Genomic DNA, 26,917 nt, shown 5'->3' on the forward strand with positions numbered 1-26,917 from the left:
AACAGCTAAAGGGCTAAACAAAAGGTGGTATATACACACAATGGAATATATTATTCGGCTTTAGGAAAGAAATTCTGACACATGCTATAATATGGAGGAACCATGGATAAGCCATTAACAAAAGGACAAATATTGTATGAATTAACTGACATGACTTTTACCTAGAGTAATCAACTCATAGAGCCAGAAAGCAGAATGGTGGCCACCTGGAGCTGGGGAGAGGGGAATGGGTTGTTGTTTAATGTGTTTAGAGTTTCAGTTTTGCAAGATGAAAAAAGCTCTGGAGATGGATGATGCTTGCCCAACAATGTGAATAGACAACGTCACTGAACTATACACTTAAAATGGTTAAAGTGGTAAATTATATGTTACATATATTTTACAATTTAAAAAAATCCCAAACTCTTTCCATGACTTAGGAGGACTTGCATGATCTCGCCCCTGCCTACCTCCCCGACGTCCCCCTCTCATTATTCCTACGGGCTGCGCCCTCACAGGGGTGCTGTGAACCCGCAGGTCTTGAACCTCAGCCATTCCCTCCTTTCCTCTCAGGGCTGCTTCTCCTCCCTCTGGCCACTGCTGCTGCTTAAAAACTATCTCCGCAGAGAAGCCTTCCCTCACACTGGAAGCCTAAGTCAGTCCCCTATTCTTCTCTGTCATGTTCTACTCCTTCACAGCATATCACAGGGGGTTTACAGTCACATGTAGTAGCTTAATGAAAGCTGCCTTGCTCTTTAGGAATCAGTAAAAGCCCTACACTTCAGTCACCCACACGGCCCCCCAGGCTTCCTTGCGGGAGTGAAGTCAAGTTCACTTGGAAATAACTCAGGATGATTGCTCACCTTTAATGAGCATTTTTGAGTATCCTCAACTTGTTTAACTTACTCATTCTAAAGAAGAGACTTCAAACTGTTTTCCCTGACTCTTACTTAAGTAGTTTCCAAAGGTGGGGGGACTTGTCAACTTTCAAATTAAAAAAATACATTTCAAAAGGCTTCCTCTGTCCCCTGCCTTCCATTGAGGGAGCTGTTCTTCAAGGGGGAATTCCTCTGAAATAAAATTGGGAAAGGTTCCAGGAGAGTTCATGTTTCCAGTGAGGTCTTCTGAGTTCGGAGGACACAGCCCAGCGCATTCTTTAATCACAGCTGAGGAAATCCCCCCTTGCCTGGGGAAAAGATCGTAATATCTTAAGAAGGCTGATGAGCTCATGAAAAGCAATTGAATTTAGAACGCCAAGACACTCCCAGAAAGCTCCTTTATGCTACTTTTCTCCTCCATTAACCCCTTGAATTTTCCAGATCAGCACCATCCCAAATTTTAAATTATTTTCAAAATAGCTTTTATTTAATGCATTGCAAATTAAAGAGCTGTTCATGCCCTATTTCACTGAAACTCCTTCTGTTATATTATCTTCGTCAATTTTAAATGGCTCAGAAAATTAAGCTCCAAAAATGTTGTGATCCCCATTTATCTTTGATGGATTTGGCATTCCCAATTTTAATTTCCGTGTGAAGATTATCTCATACCCACCTTGAAATTTGATGGGAGAAAGAAAGTGGTACATCAGGAGAGCTCAGATGATGAGAAACAAAAAAAGCCTTCATAGTTACCAAAACACTTAAAATTTGCAAGGGAATCCAAAGATGTCAGAACTAAAAGTCTACTTGTTCATATAACAATATTCACAAGCAAACTACTCACCGTCCTTCTTTAAGGTGGAGACATAATAAAACGAAGCAAATCACCTAAAGTAGAATTCACTATACATGGGAATCCATTTCCCAAAGGCCCTATAAACACTGTAGCTTCCCACCACCTCTCTCACTAATGCATACGTATATGCCATACTTATTATTTCTTTCTTTGACTCATAAAACGAAAGATTAAAATTTCAGGTAAAAATGAAGGATGGGGATGGAAAGTGGTTTTTTCCTTGCTCTTCTGGAGTTGTAATAATCCTACCTTACCAGAGTCAAGAAAGTGTAAGTCTGGAAATAAATAAAGCATTTTGTAGATGAGAGTTGTTTGTAAATGTAGAAAGCAAGAAATTTCCATGTATGGACCTTAAGTGCATTCCAGTGCAGTGTCAAGTTTTGTGTGCGATAAGGCCAGAGCAGGAAGCCACTCGAGGTCAGGAAGGAAGTGCTGTCAAGCTTGGGAGCGGGCAGAGTCCTGCAGGGAGCTGGGCAGGCTCAGGGCTTCAGCTGTGTAACCATTGCCCTATTTTTAAAAGATAAACAGCATGAATAGCACAAAATACACATGGTGGCTGCTTCAAATTCATCCAAGCCACACAAGGAGCTCACTCTTAGCCTTTGCCAGGCTTTGCAAGTCTCCTCAAAATGTGAAGTAACTATTTCTTCTGGGACATGGGGCAGAGATTGATTATGGCCTTTATCCAGTATCCACAGCTGGCTTTGAGGCCTTCTGGTTATCCTAGCACATTTCCAAGTGTCTCCTGTTTTTCCCATCCACCCCCAACCCACTACCAGCCCCTCTCTGCTGGGAAAGAAATCCTAGAATGAGTTAATGGTAGTAAGAGAAAGTTTTCACCGTAACAATGAAGTCTGCAAACAGAACCATCAGGCTGATGACATTGACAATGCTTTCAGAGTTAATTTTTGGATCACCAAGCTTTATTGGGTGTGCATCGTGTGCTAAGCATTGTACTGGGAATTGGGCTTCGGAGGATTAGTCAGCTGCCCTGATCCTCTCATAGCATACACAGTACAGAGTGCTAATGCACTTACTCCTTTTTTTAAAACACTAATACTTTGTATGCCTTGTGGAGAGGGCAGTGATCATGGTATAGAATGGGCACAACAGGAAGACCAATGAAGGGGTCCTAATCCAAGCTCAAATTGGAGATGGGGAACAAGAGAGATTCCAGAGGAGGTGGGCATTTACCAAAGGAGGTGGAAGAAAAGCATCAGAAGAGAAAGGAAGTGTGTTCCCAGAAGAGCAGCGTCCACTGAGGCCAGAGACAGCATGGGACACACCACACAACAGCTCAGAAAAGAAGAATGCGCCATTTGGCATTGTCTCTGGGACGATGAAGAAGAATGATGGGTATACGCTCTGTGGCCCAGGGTCATTGCTGGAAGCCCACGATCTACCATCTTGAGCGTGTACTGCCTACTGGACAGAGCAGGTGCATCCAACGCTGGGATTAAAGGAAACCAAGTCAGAGAAAAAACCTCAACAATAAGCACAGCTTCATGCAGAAAAGATTGAGAAATCTGACCACATAATTTCAATTTTGTTCATCAAAACATACCATTAAGAGAGTAAAACACTCCTAATGAATCAATAAAAAATAAGGGAAGATGATACAAAAATGGACAAGAGATTCGAACAGGAACTTCACAAAAGGACAAATTCAAATACTAGCCAAGCATACAAATGAAAAGATACCCATATCATTAGTAATCAGGGAAACGTAAATGAAAACCAACATAAGGGCACAATTCTTTGAGTCAGACTTTGACCTCCTTGGAGAGGCAGAAAGTCCACCCCAATCACTGTGTTTAAAGGAGCGCCTGCTCCCCGCCTCCACTCCCTTACAATGTGTTCTTGTTCCATTTTTGGTTTTTTACTGAGGCCCAGAAAGGTTACTGCACTGGCTTAAAGTCATGTACCTAGTAAGAACAGAAGCCACAACACAGCTAGTATTCAGACCCAATCTGACTTCCAAGCCCCATGCTCCCAAGAACCCATCTCCCAGGGGCTCCTTGTATCTATAATCAGCAATTACTTCAGGGCACAAGTATGCCATACTTTTTTCAAAAAAATGGCTTTAACCAAGATTTTATTATCACTTATGACAATATGTAAATAAGAAATATCTGATTTTGGAGGAAATTGATAAGTCTACTGAAAAAAGAGAAGGAGAGAGAAAGAGAAATGTGTTCTAAACTCAGATCAGAAGGCAGGAGGCCCTGCAGGCAACGAAGCATGAGAGGAGACAGCCAGAGAGGAAGGCAGAGCCTGTCCTGACATTGGGACACAGGCACAAGCCCTCTGTCTCCACGGGGACACCATCCTTGGATGTCAGATCGATAAGCCCTGCTTAAAGCACCACACTGTGGATTAGAAATGCAAGGGATTTTCCAGAAATTATGTTTAAAACAGCTTCTGCCCAGTGAGATTTACAATTTGGGGCCCTTCCTCCTCTGTATGCTTCCATGGTCTGACTGCCTATGTCTTTAAAGCAAATTCTGACAATATTTCTATTCATGGTCATTTTGGCTCAAAAAATCAAAGTGGATGTCAGGTTTCAAAGACCCAAGGGAAACAAGATCACTACTGAACATACCACCACTTACTGTTGGGCCAACAGCAGTTAAGCTGTCAAATCAGGCTTTGATTTTAATATTCCTCAGTGAGGGAAGTACATAGTTTTTGTAGTGTTCTTTATTTCGGTATGTTTTCAGTACTTTACCCACACAAATATATCACAGTCCACAGCACACTTTTTCTAAACAAAGGAAGAAAATACATGGAGTCAAGAGCCTGTCTGCATGTCCCACCTAAATTGCTAATCAGATATTTGCAATTTGGCTTGGATTTATAGCATGTTCATAATGACTTATGTAGTATTTATATTGAAGTTTTCATTGAAAAATTGAAGGTACTTCAAAGATTCTGTATTATTTTCTTCAAAACAGTCGTGGAAAAAGCAAAACAACAAGTTGCAAAGAAGCCTAAACATTGAATTAGATGGCAGGTCAGAAGCTGCACTGCTCCACCATTTACTAAAAAATAGTTATTCCTCATTTATCTTTCCAATGTAAGTATCATCCGTTTACTTTTCCTCCAAGCTTTCTTGATGTATAATTTACATACAATAAAATTCCCCCCCTTTTTTGTGTAAAGTTTGATAAATTTGGGCAATTGTGTACAGTTGTGTAACTACCAACACAAACTGCTCTGCCTTCTGTCATTACTGTTTTTTGCCATTTCTAGGATTTCCTATAAGTTAAATCATACATTACGTTTTCCAAATTGGCTACACAATTGTGCATTCCTACCAGAAATGTGTGAGTTCCACTTCCTCTACATCTTACCCCACGTGTGGTATTGCCAGTCCTTTTAATAACAGCCATTCTCGAGAAAGTGTGGGACCATCACTGTAGTTCTAATTTTCATTTCTCTGATGACTAGGGATGAGGAGCATCTTTTTATGTGCTCAGTGGCCAATTTGTATATCTCCTTTAGTGAAGTGTTTTTCAAATATTTTGACCATTATTAAATTGCATAAGTTGTAAAAAGTTGTATGTGTTGCAAATATTTTCTCCCAATCCGTGGCTTGCCTTACCATTTTCTTAACTTTTATTCTTTTTTTTTTTTTTGGTAATTTTTAAAGATGCAGTAGCAAAGGCATAAGCAGAAAGATAAGAAAAGAAAACACATGCTATAAACTCCTCATTAAGGACACTAACTTTCAAAGCCAAAAGCAAGAGAATCAAAGGTCTAAGGATTTGAAATTGAAGAAAAAGAGAGGATGACGACAGCAGGGGTTATGTGATTGTGAGAAAGTGCTAGAAAAGCATGTATGGCCGGATGTTGAGATCCTGCTTCTAGCCAAGATGAAGTAACAGGGACCAATCTACCCCCCAACAAGAAACAACTAAAAAACGACAAAATATATGAAACAATGGTTTTCAAGACATTGGCCACTAGGCAATGAAGGACAATGATCCCCGAGAGACTCCACCAAAGAAGACAAGCACATGAAAGTGTTCAATGTTGTCAGTCATTGGGGAAACGCTAATGAAAACCACAACAAGATGCCACTTCACTCCTATTAGAATGTGTAAAATTTAAAAGACTGATCATACCAGGTGGTGACAAGGATGTTGAGGAGCTCAAACTCTCATACACTGCTGGTGGGAACATCCAACCACTTTGGAAAAACATTTGGCAGGTTTTTTTTAAAGGTGAACATATACCTAAATGACCTAGCCATTTTGCTCCAAGAGAAAGGAAAGCATGTGTTCAATACAAAGTCTTGTACTTGAATGTTCATAACAACATCATTTGCTGCCTAGTGGTTCTCAGCTCGAGGTGATTTTGCTTCCTACTGGGTATTTGGCGATGTCTTGAGATATTTTGGTTGTCACAACCGAGGGGGACTGGTGCTATTGGCATCTAGTGGGTAGAGACCAGAAATTCTGCTACACATCTTGCGATGCACACGACCGACAGTCCTCCACACAAAGAATTATCCAGCTCAAAATGTCAGTAGTGCCAAAGTTTAGAAACTGTGTCTATGGCCCCAAAAGGGAGCAACCCAAATGTCCATTAATAGGTGAAGAGAAAAACTGTGGTATACCCAGACCGTGGAATACTACTCAGCAATGAAGGGGAACAAACTACTGGTTCAGGCAACAGCATGAATGAATCTCAAAAACATTATGCTGTGTGAAGAAAAAGACACAGAAACAAGTACCTACTGTACGTTAGATAAAATTCTAGGAAATGCAAACTAATCTACGGTGACAAAAACAAATCAGTGGTTGCCAAATATAGAGAACAGGGAAAGATCAAAAAGGGATGGGAGAGAGGGATTATAAAACGGCTCCAGGAAGCACATGATGGTCATGGATATGTTCATTTTCTTGCTTTGTCGTGATGGTTTCGTGAATGTACACTTACGTCAAAATTTATCTAATTGTACACTTTAAATCTGTACAATTTATTGTGAGTTAATTATACCTCAACAAAGCTGTTAAAAACATCTATTTGCAAGAACACTGAAAATAATTACAAAAAGGTAATTAAACTAATTCACTATACTGATTAATTAAAGAAGAGGATGAAATTTAATAATGAAACCTAAATAAACGTTTGCCAATAGTTGACTAATTAGTTGGAAACTAGAAGTCTGTGGACTCGACTTACGGTCCTAGTTCTAGTGTGATAGTTGTAAATGACTTAATTCATTTGTAAGATGTGATAGTTGGAATTAGTGCTTTCAATCCTATACTTTTAAGGATCCCTCTTTTTTTCTCCTTTAGACTATTTTTATAGATTTCAGTGCTTTCTAGTGTAACTGAATCCATCTACTGTTATAACACCGAACTCACAAAATGGCAGCCGACCACCAAGAAAATGTATAACCGTGTAGGTTGCTCTTGTCAAGGCCACCTGCTCATTTTCCCATGGTTGATGGACTTCCTCTTCTCAGTTGTGCCTACTGAGGCCAAGGGCATTTAACAATAACCAAACTTAGATAAGCTATTCTAAATTCTCCTGTACTACCTGTGGGGCTGGCAGGATAAAAGCTCGGATAAAACTAAGACCAGGTGATCCTAGATGAGAGATGGATTATCACCTAGAAAAATGACTTTGGAAACTGATTGGAAAGAGCTGAGGAGTCTGAGTAGAGAAACTGGGGGCATAGAGAAAACCTGAAGGAAACTTGGAACTAATTGTTCCAATATAAAGATGCTGGATTAAGTAAGCTACTGAGGGGAGAGACAGGGGAGAGAGTAAAAAGGAGGAGAGAGAGCCAACCAAAGGGAGCTAAGATGTGCTTCTGGAGAAATGACCTAGGAGCCCCAGATGTGGAAGAGGAAGAAGAAAGGAAACAGAATAAGCAATTTGGAGTTTCTTCCATGACCAAAGCCTGTGGTCACTGATCAAGTCCTAGAAACCGTGAATTAATGGACTCAGTGAGTCATTATATCTAGGCTACGGACTTTCTCTTCTCTGGGTCTCAGGCATGAGAAGTGAAGAAGGAGGTGGGGGAAACCAGCCCTTGGCTGAAATTCAGCCAGAGTTTCTGAAGTTGCTTCAAGCATTTGAGATCGTGTTAAATGATCGAAAAAGTCAAACTGATCCAAATCTCTCTCCTCTGAGCAGCCATTTTAAGTTAACCTTTTCATCTGATAATTACAAACTTCGATTTGAAACTCTTCACTCGAATGCTTTGGTCCACTGCTAAATAGGAAAAACAAGAATTGCAACTTGGCAGAAATACAGATTAGATGTAGATTACAAACAGAACGATCCGTCACTTTCAGGGAACATAAACCAGCGCAAAAGACATTAAGTAGCAGTTCTAGTTGTGCTGCCTAGATGGCAGAAAAAGATCAAAGCAACACGCTCTGCTACGTGCCGCAAATGAGAGCAGTTATTCTACCAGGAAGAGTCATATAAAATTAGCATGAACATGTTTATCCTTATTTTGAATACAGCTTTGTACTGAAAAATAAGGAGAAAGCAGCCAAGCAGTGGGTGTCATTGCTCCATGTTGTTGGCAGGAAAGCATTCTACTTGGCTACCAAGAATTAGTCCACTAGATTAACTCATTCTCCATTCAGCTGTCAATTTGTTTTAGCTAGTCTCTCTAAGTTGGCACTCAAATGCTTCCCTTTGTGTTGCCTTGATTTATTCTTATATTTTACCTTCCCAATTAGATTTGTTTTCCTTGCAGATAGTTTCATTTGTGTATTATGTATACGTGTGTGTGTACACACACATACACACGAGTCAATTCTCATTATTTGAAGTAGTTGTGTTCCATGAAGTCACAGTGAACACTGAATTAACGAACACCGTAACTGCTCCTGGGGTATTTACAAGATTAGGATCTTGCGAGTTTCTGGTCACAACATTTTTACCAACTGATCAACACGGAACTTGTTTTATGTGTGCTTCAGTTTAAAGATCCCTTATTCAATACATATTGTTTATACACTAACTTGAACTCACAGACAACAGCACAATAACACATGCCTGGACAAAGCTTCTCTAATACACACATTTTCTCCTTAAGGCACATCATCACAGCCTTCTTGCACTCAAGAACTTCTGCTAGACAGCACTGCAGCCCTACACTGGGGGCCATTTTAAACAGTGGAATCACTAACAAAAATGCAAAAGATGTGTCACTAAACAGACAGAGAAAAGGACACTTGCTTACAATGTGAGAGCTTAAACAAGAAGGCAGAGCATTGTCTTGTTCCACCTCAGCTGGAAACACGCCAGTCGGGCAACTCAGATTTTTCCCTGCTCTGTGCATGCCTGCGAACGACTGGGCAAGTGCAGCAAGTATTGATCTTGAAGTCACAAATAAATTCTAGAAAGTATGCAAATTCACAATAGTGAATCTGTGAATAATGAGGATCGACTGTCTATGTGTATTTCTTTGCAGCAAGCTCCTAACAAAGTATATGGCCATAGTAAGCGCAAATTACAGATTTGTTTTCCTTGAAGACAGTTGCTATCTACTATATTAATATTACTCTTCATAGTAAACTCCTGGCCTAGGACATTGACTATATTAAGTTCTCAATTATAGGCCTTTTAAGGTTTTTTGTTCCCACAAAAAAAACTAAAGGGCAAAGACTCCATTTCAACCTGGTGACTCCAGAGCCTACACTGGGGTACATGAAAAAGCCTGGCACATACAGGCACTTGAAAAATGTTACCTACTTTTCTTTGTTTCCTGATTCATGTTATTTCCTATTTTTCTTATTTGCTTTCATTTTAGCAGCTTGACTGACCCAGCACGTGAATAAACGCAGAGGCAGGGACTGCAGTTTCCATATGTGATGCTGATGGAATGCCACCGAGACACATCCCACTAAATTTGCGGGGTAGCTTCTTCTGGTGCTTATCTATCTTCTTTTAGTTCTCAAAAAGTTTCCAAGCTTCTGGAGGAAATAAAGGAAACCATAAGCTTTATATAAAAGGAATGACTTTTTTTAAATACCAAAAAGTAAAAAGCAGTTGCAAGTGTTAAAGAGCACAAAACTATTTACAGGTTTCAGTTTGTATTCTAGAGAAACATTAATCAGATTAAAATCATACTGTAAGACGTAATACTATAAAGTCATCTCATTTTTACAATATGTTTTAAGTATTATTTTTACTACTTCTTCACCACCACTCTCAGAAGTACGGTAGTGCTGAAAATACAAGTCAACAAACCACAGCAGACTTTTGCCTCTCCAGGATTTGTGCTGTGTTATTCCACTAGGCCAACGAATGCCTACGAACATTTCTGCAGTGGAGTTATTTTGTTATAAAGGCTTTCGACCCTATTGACAGCAACCATCATTCCTTCGGAAAGTAAGTGTGCAGTAAATTTGCTGTTGGAATGGAAAGTCATTAAATAGCGTGAGACATTTGACCAGCTATCTTCTCAGCTCTGCTCTAAGTCACTTAATCTTTCTTTTCCTTGGTCTTTGTGTCATTAAAATGAAGAAATCAGAATAATTTTTGTCAGATGAATGTTTTGAAATCTCTAATTCAAAGACACTCTATCTAAAATATTGGGCAAATTCTCTCCTAACTGCTTTGTCACAAGATAGGCAAGTAATGAAAGGAAAAGGCATCAAGAGGAGAAAATAGTAATAACAATAATAACAACAATAAAAACGAATACTGTCAATGGCAGAGAGAGCAGGTGGAGGAAATGCATCTACTTTTGGCTCTACTGAAATACCACTAACATGACAGAAACAAGATTTTATTAAGGCAGAAATCCACAAGAAGGGAGAAGACAGACATATCAATAATTTTGGATACTAGAAAGCAGACAGGTAAGTCACAAATGAATCAGCAGATCCAAGACAACTTAATCCTAAGAGGAGAGTTGAAAATCAAAGCCTTCAAAGCCTCCAGAAGTGCCACATTCAAGACCTCTGAAAGTAGGAGTACAAAGGTGACCAAAATAAAGAGGATTGATTGAAAGTCTACATAAGCAACTACCCGATCGCCAGTTGCCTCCCCAGCCAGAGCAAAAACTGGAGGGTTATTGTCTGAAGAGAGCAAAAAATCTAGTCTCTGGATGGGGTGATACCATGCACAAAGGTGGGTTTACAACACTGAAACAAGGGAACTGGCTGCTGAGGCCTTGTTGCTCCTCCCCCACTCAGCTTTCAAAGAGCTGGCAGGCAGGCTTCCCTTTCCAGACAGGAGATGGGAATAGTCGTCTCCAGAGAATAGGACATGCTCAGGAGGAAACACCTAAACAATTTATATTAGAGATTGCGAAACTTGTCAGCCCAGACCCATCACCAGGCAGCAAATACTTCATGCATTAGAGCTTCCAACCCAGTGTTTTTCCAACCCACTTGTTCGTCTCCCCCTGTATAAGCATATGACCAGGATTACTAAATGTCTGAGGAAATGGTCTATCATGAAAGAATGACAGAGAGAGAGAGACCAAAATAAACAGGAGAAAGTAACTTGGAAGAAACTAGAGACTATGCAACGGGAAGAAATTGGCCCCCTAAATTAATATTAACTAAGAGAAGATATTGCAACCACGAAACATAAACAGATAGCATTAAAAAAGGGATATATTGAGGCTGGCCTGGTGGCGCAGCGGTTAAGTTCGCACGTTCCGCTTAGGGGCCCGGGGTTTGCTGGTTTGGATCCCGGGTGCAGACTTGGCACCGCTTGTCAAGCCACGCTGTGGTAGGTGTCCCACATATAAAGTATAGGAAGATGGCGCACAAATGTTACCTCAGGGCCAGTCTTCCTCAGCAAAAAGAGGAGGATTGGCAGATGTTAGCGCAGGGCTAATCTTCCTCAAAAAAAAAAAAAAAAAGGGATATATCAATGCAAATTCTAATTCAGTAGGTCTGTCTGGTAGATTATGTATTTCCAACCACTTCTGGGGGATGCTGGAGCTTTTGCTCCACAGACCACACTTTCAAGAGCAATATTTAGGATAAATCTGGTCCCATAATAAGAATGTTGTCAAGTTTTTTTCAAAAGCTATTTAAAATATAATACTGATATGAAGGGGTGCTACATGCAGTTATTTCTAATAGTGACAATTTAGAAAGAACCTAATTGTCTAGTAACAGAGCCAATATGAAGGGACAATATTCAATCTGGGTGTTTTCAAAGAGGCTTTGATTGCACGGATGGAAGCAGACTGAAAGAAAGTGATCCGGTATGTCAACTGTGATTATGACAGGTTTTGCAATTATAAACAACTATAGTTTCTTTATAACTTTCTGTATTTTATCCAATAAATATGTTTTATATTTATAATAAGATTAAAATCTATTAAGCAAAATACTGACATTTGTATTAAGCAACTGTTTCTGACATCTGTATCGTGACATCTACAAGATTTAATCCCCATTAGTTTAACCCTGAAATTCCCTAACTTTAGCAAAATTTTCTTTGTTGCTATTGATATGTGTATTTTTCACAACTCATGATGAATTCCATGTGTTCATTACTCACTGTGCACAAGCAAAGTAATACCTTCTTAGATTTGTTGAAAAAGTAGAAGAAAAAATCTATTTCAAGCTTTAAGAGGAATGAATATTGACCACTGTGAAAGAAATAGATATACTTTTGATAACCCCTGCCCCCCAAAAAAAGAATATATATGGGAGAAAAGACTGAGGATGAAGATCCTGTACACTTCCAGAAAGAAAAAATAAACAAAACAAAGACAAACAGATGCCATACAAAGAATTGTGATCAGAATGGCCTCAGACGTCTCCACAGAAGTGCTGGAATTGGAAGGAAAATTCTCTATACAGCCAACATATCAATCAAGTATGCGGGTAGAATAAAGACATTTTTAGACATGCAAATCTTTATTTGCCGTGTGTTTTTTCTCAGAAATCTGTCTTAAAGCATATGAATGAGTAAACCGAGGAAGAGAGAAATAAGGGTTTTTGGAACCAAAGATCTAGCACAGAAAAGAAGGGAGGAGAATCCTCAGGCATGAAGGGCAGACTGTTGAGATTGGAGTAGCATCCAGAGGGACTCCTCAGGAATATTAAATTTATAGATTGCTTGATGCGTCTGAACATCTTGAGGCGAGATTTATGTAGCTGGCGATGTGTCTGGGGTGGAAATACTAAGTACCTATAAAACTAAGTGGAAAGGATAAATAAACAAATAGAGAGAGGGATGGATAGTAACAAAGGAGAAAACTGGGTGAGAGATATACGTGAACATTTTGTACTATCTTTGCAACTTTTCTGTAAATCTAAAATTATTCCAAAATATAAAAGTTTATTTAAAAAAATGGTAGACACAGAAAAAAAAAGTTATGAGCCCTAAAATTTTACATGCCCCCATAGACATACAGTGAGAGGAGGGACAGTAAAGATGAGAAGAAAATCTGAACAAGGAAAGCCTTCCCACTGAAGGGACTAGCAGTGAGGTGGTCAAGTTGGCAAGAGTGATCACTGCCTTGGTTTACCCAGACTGCATAAGAATGTGTGCACATGACATCCAATCAATGGAGTGCACATGGAGACCGGGCTGCAGGCAGCCAAGGTGGAAATGCTCACTGCATCAGGTATGCCTGGTTCCCCTTTCTGATTCCAGCCAACAGAAACATCCTTCCCCATCCTTTCCTGCTCTCCAGAGCCCGACTCCAAGTGAAGCAACTGCTTACTTTTTGAGATTAGAACACTGGAGTCTGTAAAGAGGTCTGGGCTTGACATCCCTCATTTCCCATTAGCCTAGAGAGGTTTCGTCCATTGCCCAGAGTCCCAGACTCAGGTCAGCAATTTCCCAGATGCAAGCACTTCCAATGTCATCCTACAAAAGTGAGCTAGACTGCTTCCACACATGGCTTCATTTTTCCAAATATCCTCCTTTTCTTCTTAGTAAAACAAAATTGGATGCAAAGTATTAAAAAACTCATAAAATGAACATCTCCTATAATCCCACACCACTTCTCCAGAAGTAGCTTCCTGAATTAACCCCTTTTCTGTCCCCATTTCACAAATGAGAAAACTGAGTCCCAGGAAGGTTGTGCAGTGAGAAAGCTGAGTGGCTGAGCTGGCAGTGGAACAAGGTTTCTCTAAGCCCGCTGCAGGGTGCGCTCTTAATGGAAAAAGTATTCTGAAGGTGAGGTGGCCATCAAAACTCATGACTTACATAAGACACCAATTTTGGCTAATTTAGAAACATTTTATACCTGATTTTGTGGCTTCTTTCTTCAGAGTCTGAAAAATACAAAGCCCCACCATTGGACAGTGTTTGGCTAAATTTAAACACCGAGATGCAGACATCTTAGAGTCGTATTATTTGGAATTTCCTCCCTGTTAACCTTATCCCCCTCCTAAGGTTTTAATGCTTCCAGAGTGCAGAGAAAAACTTTTTAATCATTAAAAAATATTGTTCCATCATTTACATGAGCTCATCAGCATTTATTAATATTCTAAAGGGGCGGGCTTGCCCCCACTCCCTATCAGATTCTCTCTTTACTGTATACCCTCTGTTAATTCACAGAGTAAGGAATGCATAGAGGGAATCAGTTGCTTATAAAGCTTTTACTTTGAAGGGAAAGGGTTCAAATAATTCAACTCTGTTTGCAAAGAAAAACTTCAAAGCCTTTAAGAAGGCACCTCCCTTTAATTCAGTTTGTTAGATTTGTTCCCCTATTTGAAAGGTAAGAAGATGAAAGAAAGTTAATCTCCCATAAATTCTCCCTCCTGTTATGCCCAGAGTTTCAATACAATACCTTTTTGCTTAGTAATTCTAGCAGTAAAAGATAGGCAAGAGCCAATGATTAGCAGAGCTGCAAATTGCCATTGTTTTCAGCGGGTCTCCAGACATACCTTAACCTCAGGATCCCTCTCAAGTCTCAAATGTATGCTCCTCTCCATCTCTAGTGTCTTATCCTGGGGTTATTCTGACTTTTTATGAATCACCCCGGAAGGTGCTGTGGAGATATAAACGTTAACACAATCTTCAACATAAATCTCTCTTCTTTGGGAAATCATTTTAAATCAAAAACTAAATTTTTTTTTTACCTTCTTCTTAAAATTGCTACCACCTAGTAAGCTACACATCATCAGTACTTAGGATTAAGAACTTCACCTGCAAAAACAAAGAGAACACCTCTATACCTTATTTCTATTTTATGATAAGCTGCCAAAATCCTAAATGTGTTAGTCTTTGCTTATTTTAAATTATTAGATGAAAAATTCTTCAGATTGAGGAGCTTTTGAGAGTTGCAAAAGGGTGCTATTCTGGGTCTAAAAATCCCCAAAGCCTATTTATACTATGGCATTGTGGGCCTGAACTATTTTCTCAAAAGCTCCATTTCTCAAAGCTCCATTCCTTGGCATAAAGATATAACTGCTCACCCCCGTTCCCAGTGGTTGGTCTAATGCAGAATCACAAGTTCTTAAAAGTCAATTAACATTACTGTTGCTGGATGAAAATGCAATTAAACCCCAAATTCCTTCCTAAAACATGAAAGAAATTCTCCAAAATAAATGAGAAGGAGGGAATGGGGAGTTATTGCTTATTAGGTACAGACATCCCAGACAGAAAGTCTGGGATGATGGAAAAAAGTTCTGGAAATGGACGGTGGTAGTGGTCATTGAACATTATGAATGTGCTTAATGCCTCTGACTTGCACACTTAAAATGGTTAACTTTATGTTATGTATTATTTTACTACAATTTTTTTAATTAAATAAATAATAGCTTCATATTAAAAATGTTAATTCAGGGCTGGGAGATAAGCAGAAAAACAAAACAGTGTTTCTGGTTGATAAATTGTCACTAATAGATATCGAAAATCTAATAACATAAAATTTTTGACACAGAAATTCCACTTTCATCAATTTATCCTAAGGACATAATTAAAAATGTGCACAAAATCTATACGTAGAAGGGCATTTATAATAGCATTGTTTGTGGTAGCAAATTGTTAATAAAATGTTGGGAAAACCTAAACACCCAACACTAATAGTTTAATAAGTTCTGGTTAATTTATTAAATAAATTACCCTCACCTCCTGGCCAGACCTCTCTAGCATCTTTGTTTACTCTTCCACCTCCGACTTTACATTAAATCTGGGCATTCCTCTGCTCTTTTCTGTCTTTCTCTCAGTCACCATTGGTTCACTCAGCAATTACTTATTGACACTTCCTCTGTGTCAGAACAATAGGAGGTGCTGGGGATAAAGCTTTCAACAACTCAGACAAAGTCTCTTTTCTCATGAAGTTTATACACTTTGGGGAGGATACAAAGAAGAAAATCAGCTATTATAATATCATATGACAAGTAGCAGAATATGGGGTACTCTGGGAGTACGTGGCTCAGGCCTCTAAAACAGATCCAGGTGCATCTGACATGACTTCCTGGAAGAAGCCATGTCATCGGGATGAGTAGAAATTAAGTAGGGAAAGAACATAAGGGGAAAAGAATGTTGCAGGCAGAGATAATAGCATGTATAAGGACTCAGAAGTAAAAGAGAGCAAAGTACACTTAAGACACTGGAAGTATTTCAGAATAGCATGAGCCTAGAGATGCCAGGAAAAGAGAGGAAGAAATACATCCTTGTCCACGGAGCTTCAAATCAGACTCAACCTCAAACCAAGGGCTTAGTTGACTCATCTACTGGGTGTCTCCACAGGAACAGGCTACAAGCAGCCCAAGTTCACATGCTCCACACTAAGTTCATCATCTGCTTCCCTCCCTCAACCCCAGTCCTCCTGTTTGAATTCTCAACCACAGTGAATAATGCCACCAGAAACCTGGAAACCACACATAGCTCCTCAGTCTCTTTCCCCTCCTGGTGCCTTATGGGGCTCTTGTGGGGAGGGAAAGGTGGAGGCAGGAGTGGGAAGCTGAGCTGTGATGTAAGCCCAATAACAGCCTGGCTATCTACTTCCTAAATTTTTTTTGGTGGGGTGGGGGCGGGAAGGAAGACTAGCCCTGAGCTAACATCTGCCAATCTTCCTCTTTTTGCTGAGGAAGACTGGCCCTGAGCTAACATCCATACCCATCTTCCTCTACTTTATATGTGGGATGCCTACCACAGCATGGCTTGCCAAGTGGTGCCATGTCCTCACCGGGGACCCGAACCGGCAAACGCTGGGCAGCCAAAGTGGAACGTGCGAACTTAACCGCTGCCCCACCGGGCCGGCCCCTAAATATTTCCTGAATCAATCTTCTCTCTCTCTGTTTCCACCTTCCATACTCTATAGAGGCTTCATCCCTGGTGTCATTGTCATACTCTGGCACCCTGCCAAGCCCCTCTCCACACTTGAGTCTTTCTAAAACCCAAATATCATTGTCATTCTCCTGGTCGAATCCTTTTGTGTCTTCTCGATGTGCTTAGGATAAAATCTGAACCCAATCATGTTTGACTAGCATCTGATCTTGACTTGACACTGCAGTCATCTACCTTCCCAAGTCAATGCGCTGGCCATGCTGGGACTGACCCCCACTTGGTTTCCTGGACCCCGAATGCTTTTTTCCTCACAGAGCCTTCGTGCCAGTGTGATCCCTCTGCCTAGAACATCGTTCCTTTGCTCTTTGTCTGGTTAATTCTGACTTCCCTTTCAAGCCTCAGCTTAAATACTCCTCGTCCCAAAAAGCTATGGTTCTATCATAGGCCCGTTCGTACAGCGTCCTCTTTCTTCATCCTTCCCTAAACTATAGCCTTTGTTATGGTGGGGATTCGGTCAATCTTTTTTTTTCTGGTTTAATTGACCTACATCACTGTATAAATTTCAGGTGTACAGAATGATGGTTTGATCTACATATATTGTGAAATGATTACCACAATAGATTCAGCTAACATTCATCAGCTCATAGAGAGAAAACTTTTAAAAAGAAAGAAGAAAAGAAAAAACAATTCTCCTTGTGATGAGAACTCAAGATTTACTCTCTTAACAACTTTCCTGTATACCATACAGCAGTATTAACTATAGTCATCATGTTGTACATTACATACCTGGTACTTATTTACCTTATAACTGGAAGCCTGTGCTTTTCCCTTTTGCTAATGTTGACAACCCATCCAGAAGCACCTAAGGCTTGGCTCAGGAGCCATACAGCACCTAATACTGCATTGCATTGGCAACAACACATTGCAGACCTGGACACATGCTCAAGGTGCATTGTCCACTGAGAACAGCAGGCTCCCGCATGATATTTATGGTATCATCTCATTTTGTAGAGGAAAATGTCGTCAGAAAAAATTTCTCAAAGGACAAATACCAACATGATAACTGAAATTGTCTCTGTTCCTTAGTCGATCTCCTTACTGAAGGGGAGGGGTCATCAGTCCTTTATGATTTTGTTTTTGTCCATCTGTGTTTTCAGTAATTTTGGGAATCATGGGCATTCTTCTTTTTTTTTTTTTTGCTTTAATGATGATAATAATAATAATAAACAAAGAAGACTTTTATAGAAAAGTAATTCAGGAAATTCAAGAATTTGAGCTGCAGAAATCTATTTCAGAATGTGTAAACTTTGCCAAGAACAGACTTCTGAGTTAATTTGTTCAATCTACAAAAATAATGGAATTTACTCAACTCCTGACTCCTGAGTTCAAGAATTGGAATTCTCAAAGTTCACTGTTACATTTTGCTTCTTCAAAAAAGGCAAATATTGCTGCTTCTCTAGAAACAGGCTCTGTTTTTCAACGATGGTGTTATCTTCACTAAATTTTTCCTCTTTTCATTAAACCTGTGCATTTTGGAAGAATGTTTTAAGTACTATCAGAAAGCACTTTACCTTCCAGTTATTTTTCTTGCACTAATTGACTGCGTCTCACAATATTCCCAACTGTAACAAAGCAAGATCGAGACCAGCACAGTCCCTCTCACTGCGTGAGACCTATTGTTAGGGCCACTCGGCTGTTACTCAGGATGAGACAATCAGATATTTAGTCTACATTTGTGCTTGTTCAGTGCCAATATCTTGATTTCAAAAACAGCATGATTTTCTCAGTCGTGCGTGAAAACCACTTCACACACATGGATGATCTTTGCTCTGTTTCTAGATTCTCTCACAAATCTCAGCTTCCTAATTTCTCACCTCCCCCCACCCCCTGACGGAAAACAGCAGCGACTACTTTTGAGGGGGACGGGGTGTCCTGTGGCTGCCACTGCAGATGGATTGAGAAGGTTAACCAATTACCAACTAGCACTATTAACACTTTAACCCTTTGGCCAGTTTATATTGGCACCTAGGTAAGAGTGGTGTTTGCAAAACTGGAACAGAAACCCAGCTAAATTTTGAAAGGGGGAAAGGAGGAGGTAAAAGCAGTCAGCTCAGGGAAAGGGTCCCTGAAAGGTGACCAGCCTCCTGAGAGTGGCAAATGCAAGGCTCAGGAAGGGGACAGCAAAGCCAGGTGCAAAACATTTCCCTGTCTTTTTTCCAAGGCTTCTTATAGAAGTTGCTTTCAGTCAGATGGCTTTGGAATGGTTCTGTGGGCCCTGTTGTACCTCTCGTGCTAGGAGAGGAAAGATGGGAAGTGGGCACTAATGTGAGCAGTGTCCAGTGATTAACTACCTCAGTAATCATGACAGCTCTGGCAAGTGGGTGTTGCCCATCTGATAAATGGAGACAGAGATTCAGAGAGGTTCATCAATGTGCACAGGGCCCTGAAGCTAGATTGCCCAGGCCAGGCCCTTCCTCTCCTCTAGCTACAACCTGTCGAGTCAGAAAAAAGAGGCTCTCAGACCTTAGGCCTCATCTTTTCTGCAACTACCCTCATTCCCTCCACCAATGCATCCTATCCCAGGCTTTGAAGACCATCCAGATGCAAACTTCTAAACTCAAATGCCCACCTACACTCCACAGAGATGTTTAGTGCACTCATTAACATCACATGTCCAAAACCAGCCCCTCCCTCAGTGTTCCTATTCTCTGGAAACAGCAGCTCCATTCTTCTAGTTAACAGGCCATGAATCTTGTGGTCGCCTCTGATTCCTCTCTTTATTTTAATCCCCACCTCTGATTCAAGGAAGAAATCCTGTTGGTTCTACCTTGAGAATATATCCAGAATCTGAGCGCTTCTCCCATTTCCACTCCCTACCCTGGTTCAGCCCACTGTCATCCTAGCTGCCCTCCTGCCCCCACCCCTGCCCCCTTGGTCTCTTCTCCGTACAGCAACCTCCAACTTCTCCCTAACAGCTCCCGTCTCACTCAGGTGAAAGACAAAATCCTTCCAGTGGCTCCAGAAGTTGCCCCACACCCACTTTGGGGCCTCATTTCTGACCTCACCTCCTATGACTGTAGTCTCACCGGCCTTCCTGTGGTTCTTCAAATGCACCAGGGGCCCTGGGGACTCTGCACTCAGATATGCCCTCACTTCCCTGAGTCGTGGCTAGAATGTGGCTCTCTGAGTTCTTCCCACCTGCTTCCTTTAAAATTACATCACTCTCACACACGCTGTCCTACCCCCTTCCTGCTTGCTTTTTCTACATTGCGCTGGAAGCCATCTGCTCTGCTAGAGAGTGGGTTCTCCCCACACACTCTAGAAGGGAAGCGTCAGAGGACAGGGAGTGTTTACTGCTCTGCTTTCGCGTTCACTGCTTCCCTCTGAGTCCCTGGAGTATGGCAAGAGTTCAGCAAACATTTGTTGATGAACATATTTGCATAACCCTAGTTGTGTATTTTTTTCTTTTCATAGTATTTATTCTCTGTTAGATTCTTGTGTTTCACTCATACTCCATGGGACATTTCCGATCTATTAGGAGTCCATTTCTATCAATTGTGAGTCTTACAGTAGTATTAAGATGCAAGGTTAAACTCTGGATTCATATTAAACCTATACAGCTCAGCCTATAACCAATGCATATTCATGAAATCAATGTCCAAAGAAAGATCAAGAAAAACGTCAAAATTCCCCTTGTAAGATGGCTCAAATTCTTTACAGAGGGGCTGACTCGGTGGCACAGGGGTCAAGTGCGCACGTTTCCCTTCGGTGGCCAAGGGTTTGCTGGTTCGGATCCTGGGTGCGGACATGGCATCATTTGTTAAGCCATGCTGTGGCAGGGATCCCACATATAAAGTAGAGGAAGATGGGCACAGATGTTAGCTCAGGGCTAATCTTCCCCCGTTCCCCCCAAAAAAGTAAAAAAAACATTCTTTATAGAATGAGAAATGGAATCAATAAATTAAATGTAAATCTACAGAGATGTTCTTTCAGTGAAAACCCACTATGGACACCGCAGCTCTCTTGATAACATCCATCCCTTGGCTCCTCCACAGTGACACCTTAATGGAGTCTGGGTTGCATTGACTTCAAAGTGAACCTTGATTGACCAAAAAGTGGACCTTGATTATCCACTCTTGCGACAATGTAAGATTCAGGTAACTGAGGCCTAAGGTCAATACATGGCATTCCTCTGGCCACAGGACTTTGTTCTGGGATAACACAATCAGTGCAAAGCCGAGGAGTTTCATGTGGCCCTTGAGGAATAAACATACTCTCTTCTGTTCTCATTGAACAAAGAAATAAATACACTGACTTAGTTGTGAGCTTATATCTCTCTTATATATATGTATATGTCTGTATGTAAAATATACAAACAGGCAGAAAGGGAGATGGATAGAGAGAGTGATAGATGGAAGTACTCAACAATAGTCATGAATAGATGGGTACCAGAATGATAATATTTTATTAACACCTCTGAAGTTTACAAACCACTTTCACATAAATATTATCTAATCTTCATAGCACACCTATGAGGTATAATTTTTATACTATTTTACAAGTGAGGACACTGAGACCTCAAAGAGGTTTTGTAATCTATCCTATGCCCACCACCAGGTAATATATGAAAATAGACAATAAAAATAACCAGAAACTAAAAAGAGAGAAGACATCCTGGAGCTGGACCAAAGTCTGCCTGATTCCAGAGTCCTTTCCTCATCCCACTCAGGCACTGTCTCAGTTAACCCCAAGATAAACATCTTCAGTACCAAGCAAGTAAGGATCAGACACGACCCCAAATTAAACCTGTACAACCATTTGTGGGCTAAGTGTGTAAGAGATGGAGTTTGCCATTATAAATCTCCTAGAAAGGAGTGCCACTTCTGTAGAACATGTCTAGGGCCTGGCACATTTTCACATGGTGACATGCAAGGACTTTGTTCTTCCTTCTTTAGGACTTGGGAATCCTACCTAGCACACGAGGATGCGTCCTGATTCTCTAATGCTCCATAGCTTAATACAATGTCTCAGATGCAAAGGACTCAAGAACTGGAAAATATAGCAAGTCAGCTTTACTACAGGTGCAGCAGGCGATTCCATCCTCAATGGCAGTAGGCTTACGCAATAATTATAGTTATTAGCACCTATGTTTGTTATTGATCAGTATCTCTGAGCTCTAAGCCCCCTCCCACAATTCTCTGCTCTGTAATTCTTCTTTTAATTGTGGTAGAATACACATAACATAAAATTTACCATTGTAGCCATTTATAAGCGTGCAGTTCAGTGGCATTAATTACATCAACATTGTTTTGCAACCGTCATCTCTAGAACTTTTTCATCATCTCAAACTGGACCTCGGTACACATTAACAATAACTCCCAATTTCCCTCTCATCAGCTCCTGGCAACCACCATTTTACTTTCCATCTCCATGAATTTGACTATTCTAGGTACCTCATATATGTGGAATCGTGCAGTGTTTGTCTTTTGTGAATGGCTTATTTCACTTAGCATAAAATTCTCAAGGCTCATATATACAAAATGTTGTAAAAATAATATACACCAGGGAATTGAATTAAACTTGAGTGGTCCTATTCTAAAAACTTTGCTATTTCTCCCAAAATTCAGACTTCAGCATCCAACCCTGACAGGGAAAATTGTAGCAGGCCTAGCCTCCCATTGTAGACAATTATAAAAAGAACTCAGTAGATAAAGCAAATGTTTTCAAGCATTGGACAACAGGAAGCAGAGGGTGGTAATCCTAGAGAACAGGGAAATACTTGAAATGAGCCCCAATTCTCCCTGGCTTTCAGCCCAGGGACACACTCCAGACTGTGCACAGCAAGGTGGAACCCGAGCAGAGAGCTCCGATCTCTGTGACTCGTGGAAGCAGATATTGGGGTTCAGGGCAGCTGAAATAGCTGGAATTTGTGGGAATGGGTATTAGGAGAAGGGGATGGTAGAAGTCTGAGTGGGTGTCCCCCACGGCCGTGGGCTGAAGGCTGGACTGTACTAGTGCACAGCACATTCTAAGAGGCCCTCAGGGAAGAGCTGCTGCAAGCTGAGAGCCCCACAGAGGTCCCCAGGTCACCCAGGGCTGGGAGATTCCTACACAGTCAGCACACACAGACTTTGTTGAGCCCTGCAAATATTCAACTCAGACCCCAGGAAGACCCTGCCTTCTGAGTAAAGAATATGCCCTAGAATAAGGGCCAGACCCTAGGACTAAGGACAAAACAGAAATAGACCCACCTGGGAGGATCAAGAGGACCTGCTAATATTTAACTACTTGCTGGAATAAAACTCGATACCTTTTAAAAGAAGATGGCTTAATCTAACAACCCTGAACACATCATCCTCAAAACTCAGCATACAATGAAAAATGACTAGATATGCAAAGAATCAGGAAAATGTGACCTACAGTCTAGAAATTATATATTCTTCACATGTCTATCTCTTCCAGTAGGAAGAGTGAAGAGATTTCTGAGACAGCAAAATAGCCAGGGTGCCTCTTGATCTAGAAACAAGTCGCAATAACCTATTAAATACTAATCTACATACGGTAAATGCTGCACTTTTTATCCATTAATTATAGCCATTATGAATTTTTAATGAGATGCTAAAAGATCTTAACCTTACAATCATTTATGAATGTGAAACTAACTGCATCTTATTTAGGGAGCAGTAGCTTTAACATAAATGTGAGTTTTTAATGTCTTACTTTTTTTCCTCCCTGTGGACAAATTGTTTGCTAAGAATTCTAAATAAAGGGCATGATCATAAAACTTACCTTAGAACCTGGCAAGTTTACCTTTTTTGTAGTCAAATAGGTTATGATGTCTGGGTGGTTGTACCACTTGTAGAGGACACTCAGGATGAGGTGCTAGAAGCAAGAGCCAGGGTTTTGAACTTAAAAAGAGAAGGTTCCAGAACTGATGATCCCATCTGGGCAAACACAATGACACCATCCGAGCTGAGCCCTCACTGCTGGCTGTAGCATTTGCTGATGTTCTGTGCCACCCAGCTCCCCTCCCATCCCGGGGGAGCTACCTGTCCCACTGCCACTGTCATTGCCTCCCCTGGAGAGTGACATTACCCTCCATTCTCCAAAATGAAAAGGAGACTTTGCTAAAGTGATGGTCTGGAGTATAGTTTACTTCACTGCCATCACCACAGACTATTCTTTCCCTATTATCTATTATTTACCTCTGTATGAAGATTCTCAATTTCACAATCAACATTTAACAGAAGAGAAGGAAACTAAAACCGAGAGAAGGATCATGATTTTAGCAAGAAGTAAAAGGAAGTAAATAGATTGTTAATAAACTAAAGGAAAACTAATTAACACATTTAAAGAAAATTTCTCTTGTAAGCTCTAAATTAAATTAAGTTAAATGGCATTTCTAGACTTAGCAAGCGAAAATTATAGAAGAATGGGCTTATCTATTAAGATCAAAAACCAATGAGAGTTCAAACTCATTATACGAAGCCAGCAGTACCCTGACACCAAACCTAGACAAAGATACCACAAGAAAAGAAAACTATCAGGCCAAAATCCCTGGTGAACATAGATGCAAAAATCCGCAATAAAATACTAGCAAACCAAATTTAACAGCACATTAAAAGGGTCATGTACCATGGCCAAGAGAGATTTTCCCTGAGGTGCAAGGACGATGCACCATATGCAAATCAATCAATGTGATACACCACATTAACAGAATGAAAGAAAAAAACCACATGATCATGTCAATAGACACAGAAAAAGCATTCGACAAAATTCAACATCCAGAGCCAGCCCTGAAGGCCTAGTGGTTAAAGTTCAGCACTCACCACTCCGGCAGCCTGGGTTCACTTCCCAGTCATGGAACCACACCACCTGTCTGTCAGTTGTCATGCTGTGGTGGTGGCTCACTTAGAACTAGAACGACTTACAACTAGGATACATAAGCATGCACTGGGGCTTTGGGGAGGAAAAAAAATTCCACATACATTCTTAATACAAATTCTCAACAAAATAGGTATAGAAGAAACTTACCTCAACACAATAAAGGCCACATATGAAAAATCCACAGCTAACATCATAATCAATGGGGTAATTTTTCCTCTAAGATCTGGTACAAAGCAGGAATGCCCACTGTCAACACTTCTATTCAACAAAGTACTGGAAATCCTAGTCAGAGCAATTAGACATGAAAAAGAAAGAAAATGAATTCAGAGTGAACAGGAAGAAGTAAAATTATCTCTGTTTTCAGACGACATGACCATCTGTGCATAAAATTATAAAGATGCAACAAAATAACTGTTAGAACTAATAAGCAAATTCAGTAAAGTTGCAGCATACAAAAATCAGTTGCATTTCTGTACACAATGAACTATCTGAAAAGGAAATTAAGAATACAATTCCATTCACTATAGCAACAAAAAGAATAAAATAATTAGGAATAAACTCAACCAAACAGGTGAAAGATTTGTACACTGAAAATTGTAAAACACTGATGAAGGAAATTAAAGATGATACTGAAAAATGGAAAGATACTGTGTTGACGGATTGGAAAAATTAATATTGTTAACATGTCCATACTACCCTAAGTGATCTATAAATTCAGTGCAATCCCTATCAAAATCCCAATGTCATTGCTTACAGAAACAGAAAGATCAAGCCATTGTGGAAAACAGTATGAAAGTTTTTCAAAAAATTAAAAATAGAACTACTATATGATCCAGCAATCCCACTTCTGGGTATAAGCCAAAGGAAATGAAATCAATATCTCAAAGGGACAGTTGTACTCCCACGTTCATTGCAGCATTATTCACAATAGCCAAGACATGGAAACAACCTAAATATCCATCGAAAGATGAATGGATAAAGAAAATGTGATAGGTATCATATATATATATATGTATATATGTATATACATCTCATAGGCAACAACATACAATGGAACATCATTCAGCCTTGAAAAAAAAAAGGAAATCCTGCCATTTGTTACAACACGGATGAACCTGGAGCACATTATGTTAAGTGAAATAAGCCAGACATAGAAAGACAAATATTGCATGATCTCACTTATATGGGGAATCAAAGATAGTCAAACTCATAGAAGCAGAGAGTAGAATGGAGGCTGCCAGGGGCTAAGGGGTGGGGGAAATGGGGAGATGTTGGTCAAGGGGGACAAAGTTTCAGTTATGCAAGATGAATAAATTCTGGAGATCTAACATACAACAATGTGACTATAGTTAACAGTACAGTATTGTACCCTTGAAATTTGCTAAGAAGGTAGATCTTAAGTGTTCTTACCACACACACACACACACACAAGATAACTATGTGAAGTGACGGATATGTTAATTAGCTTGATTGTGGTGATTATTTCACAATGCATACATATATGAAAACATCAAGTTGTACACCTTAAATACACACAATTCTATTCGTCAATTATACCTCAATAAAGCTGGCAGCATTGGCAGGGGGCAGGAATTAAAGGGTACTTAAGCCTGACTGAGCACCATTATCATATGCCAGGCCCTTGACACACATCACCTCATTCCTCACCACCAACCACACCCAAGTATTGTTATCCACCTCTACACATGAGGAAACTGAATCACCGAGAAGTAAAGCAACCAGCCTAGCATCACACAGCAACTTAGAGATTAAAAAGAATTTTTTAAAAGAATACTTGAATTTAAGCCCTGATGACTTATAGCTTACCTTTACAAAGTGCTATAAAATAAACTATGTGTTGGTACCAAAAAACAAATCCAACTAGAGTTCTATGGAAAGAGGAAACCAACTATAAATGCTTTTTCTTAAAAGACGAAAACAAGAAATGTATGCAATTTTATTTGCCAGCTATACTTGAAAAAATTATTTTTAAAAGAGGAACACAGGATTGAAAGCAGGGACTCAGAGATATTTGTACACCCATGTTCATAGCAGCATTAGTCACAATAGCTAAAAGGTAGAAGCGACACAGGGTCATCAATGAACAAAGGGATAAACA

At 40.1% G+C, this 26,917-nt stretch overlaps 1 long non-coding RNA gene across 2 annotated transcripts in view; it reads right to left on the reverse strand.

Moving 5' to 3' along the window:
* Positions 1 to 8,678: 8,678 nt before the first annotated feature.
* LOC102147348 (uncharacterized) overlaps positions 8,679 to 26,917 on the reverse strand; it is a 117,741-nt gene continuing 99,502 nt past the window's right edge. Inside the window, exons 5-9 of one of the 2 annotated variants that reach the window (XR_011421580.1) lie at positions 24,946 to 25,080; positions 23,722 to 23,793; positions 14,757 to 14,823; positions 14,562 to 14,665; positions 8,679 to 9,662 (exon numbers count right to left, since the gene is read on the reverse strand). This is a non-coding gene — a long non-coding RNA (uncharacterized lncRNA). Of the gene's footprint in view, positions 9,663 to 14,561; positions 14,666 to 14,756; positions 14,824 to 23,700; positions 23,794 to 24,945; positions 25,081 to 26,917 lie in introns of both variants that reach the window. The other variant, XR_002810315.2, reaches the window with a different exon arrangement.

This window comes from Equus caballus, chromosome 9, assembly GCF_041296265.1.
Source record: "Equus caballus isolate H_3958 breed thoroughbred chromosome 9, TB-T2T, whole genome shotgun sequence".
In the NCBI taxonomy this organism is placed as follows: domain Eukaryota; kingdom Metazoa; phylum Chordata; class Mammalia; order Perissodactyla; family Equidae; genus Equus; species Equus caballus.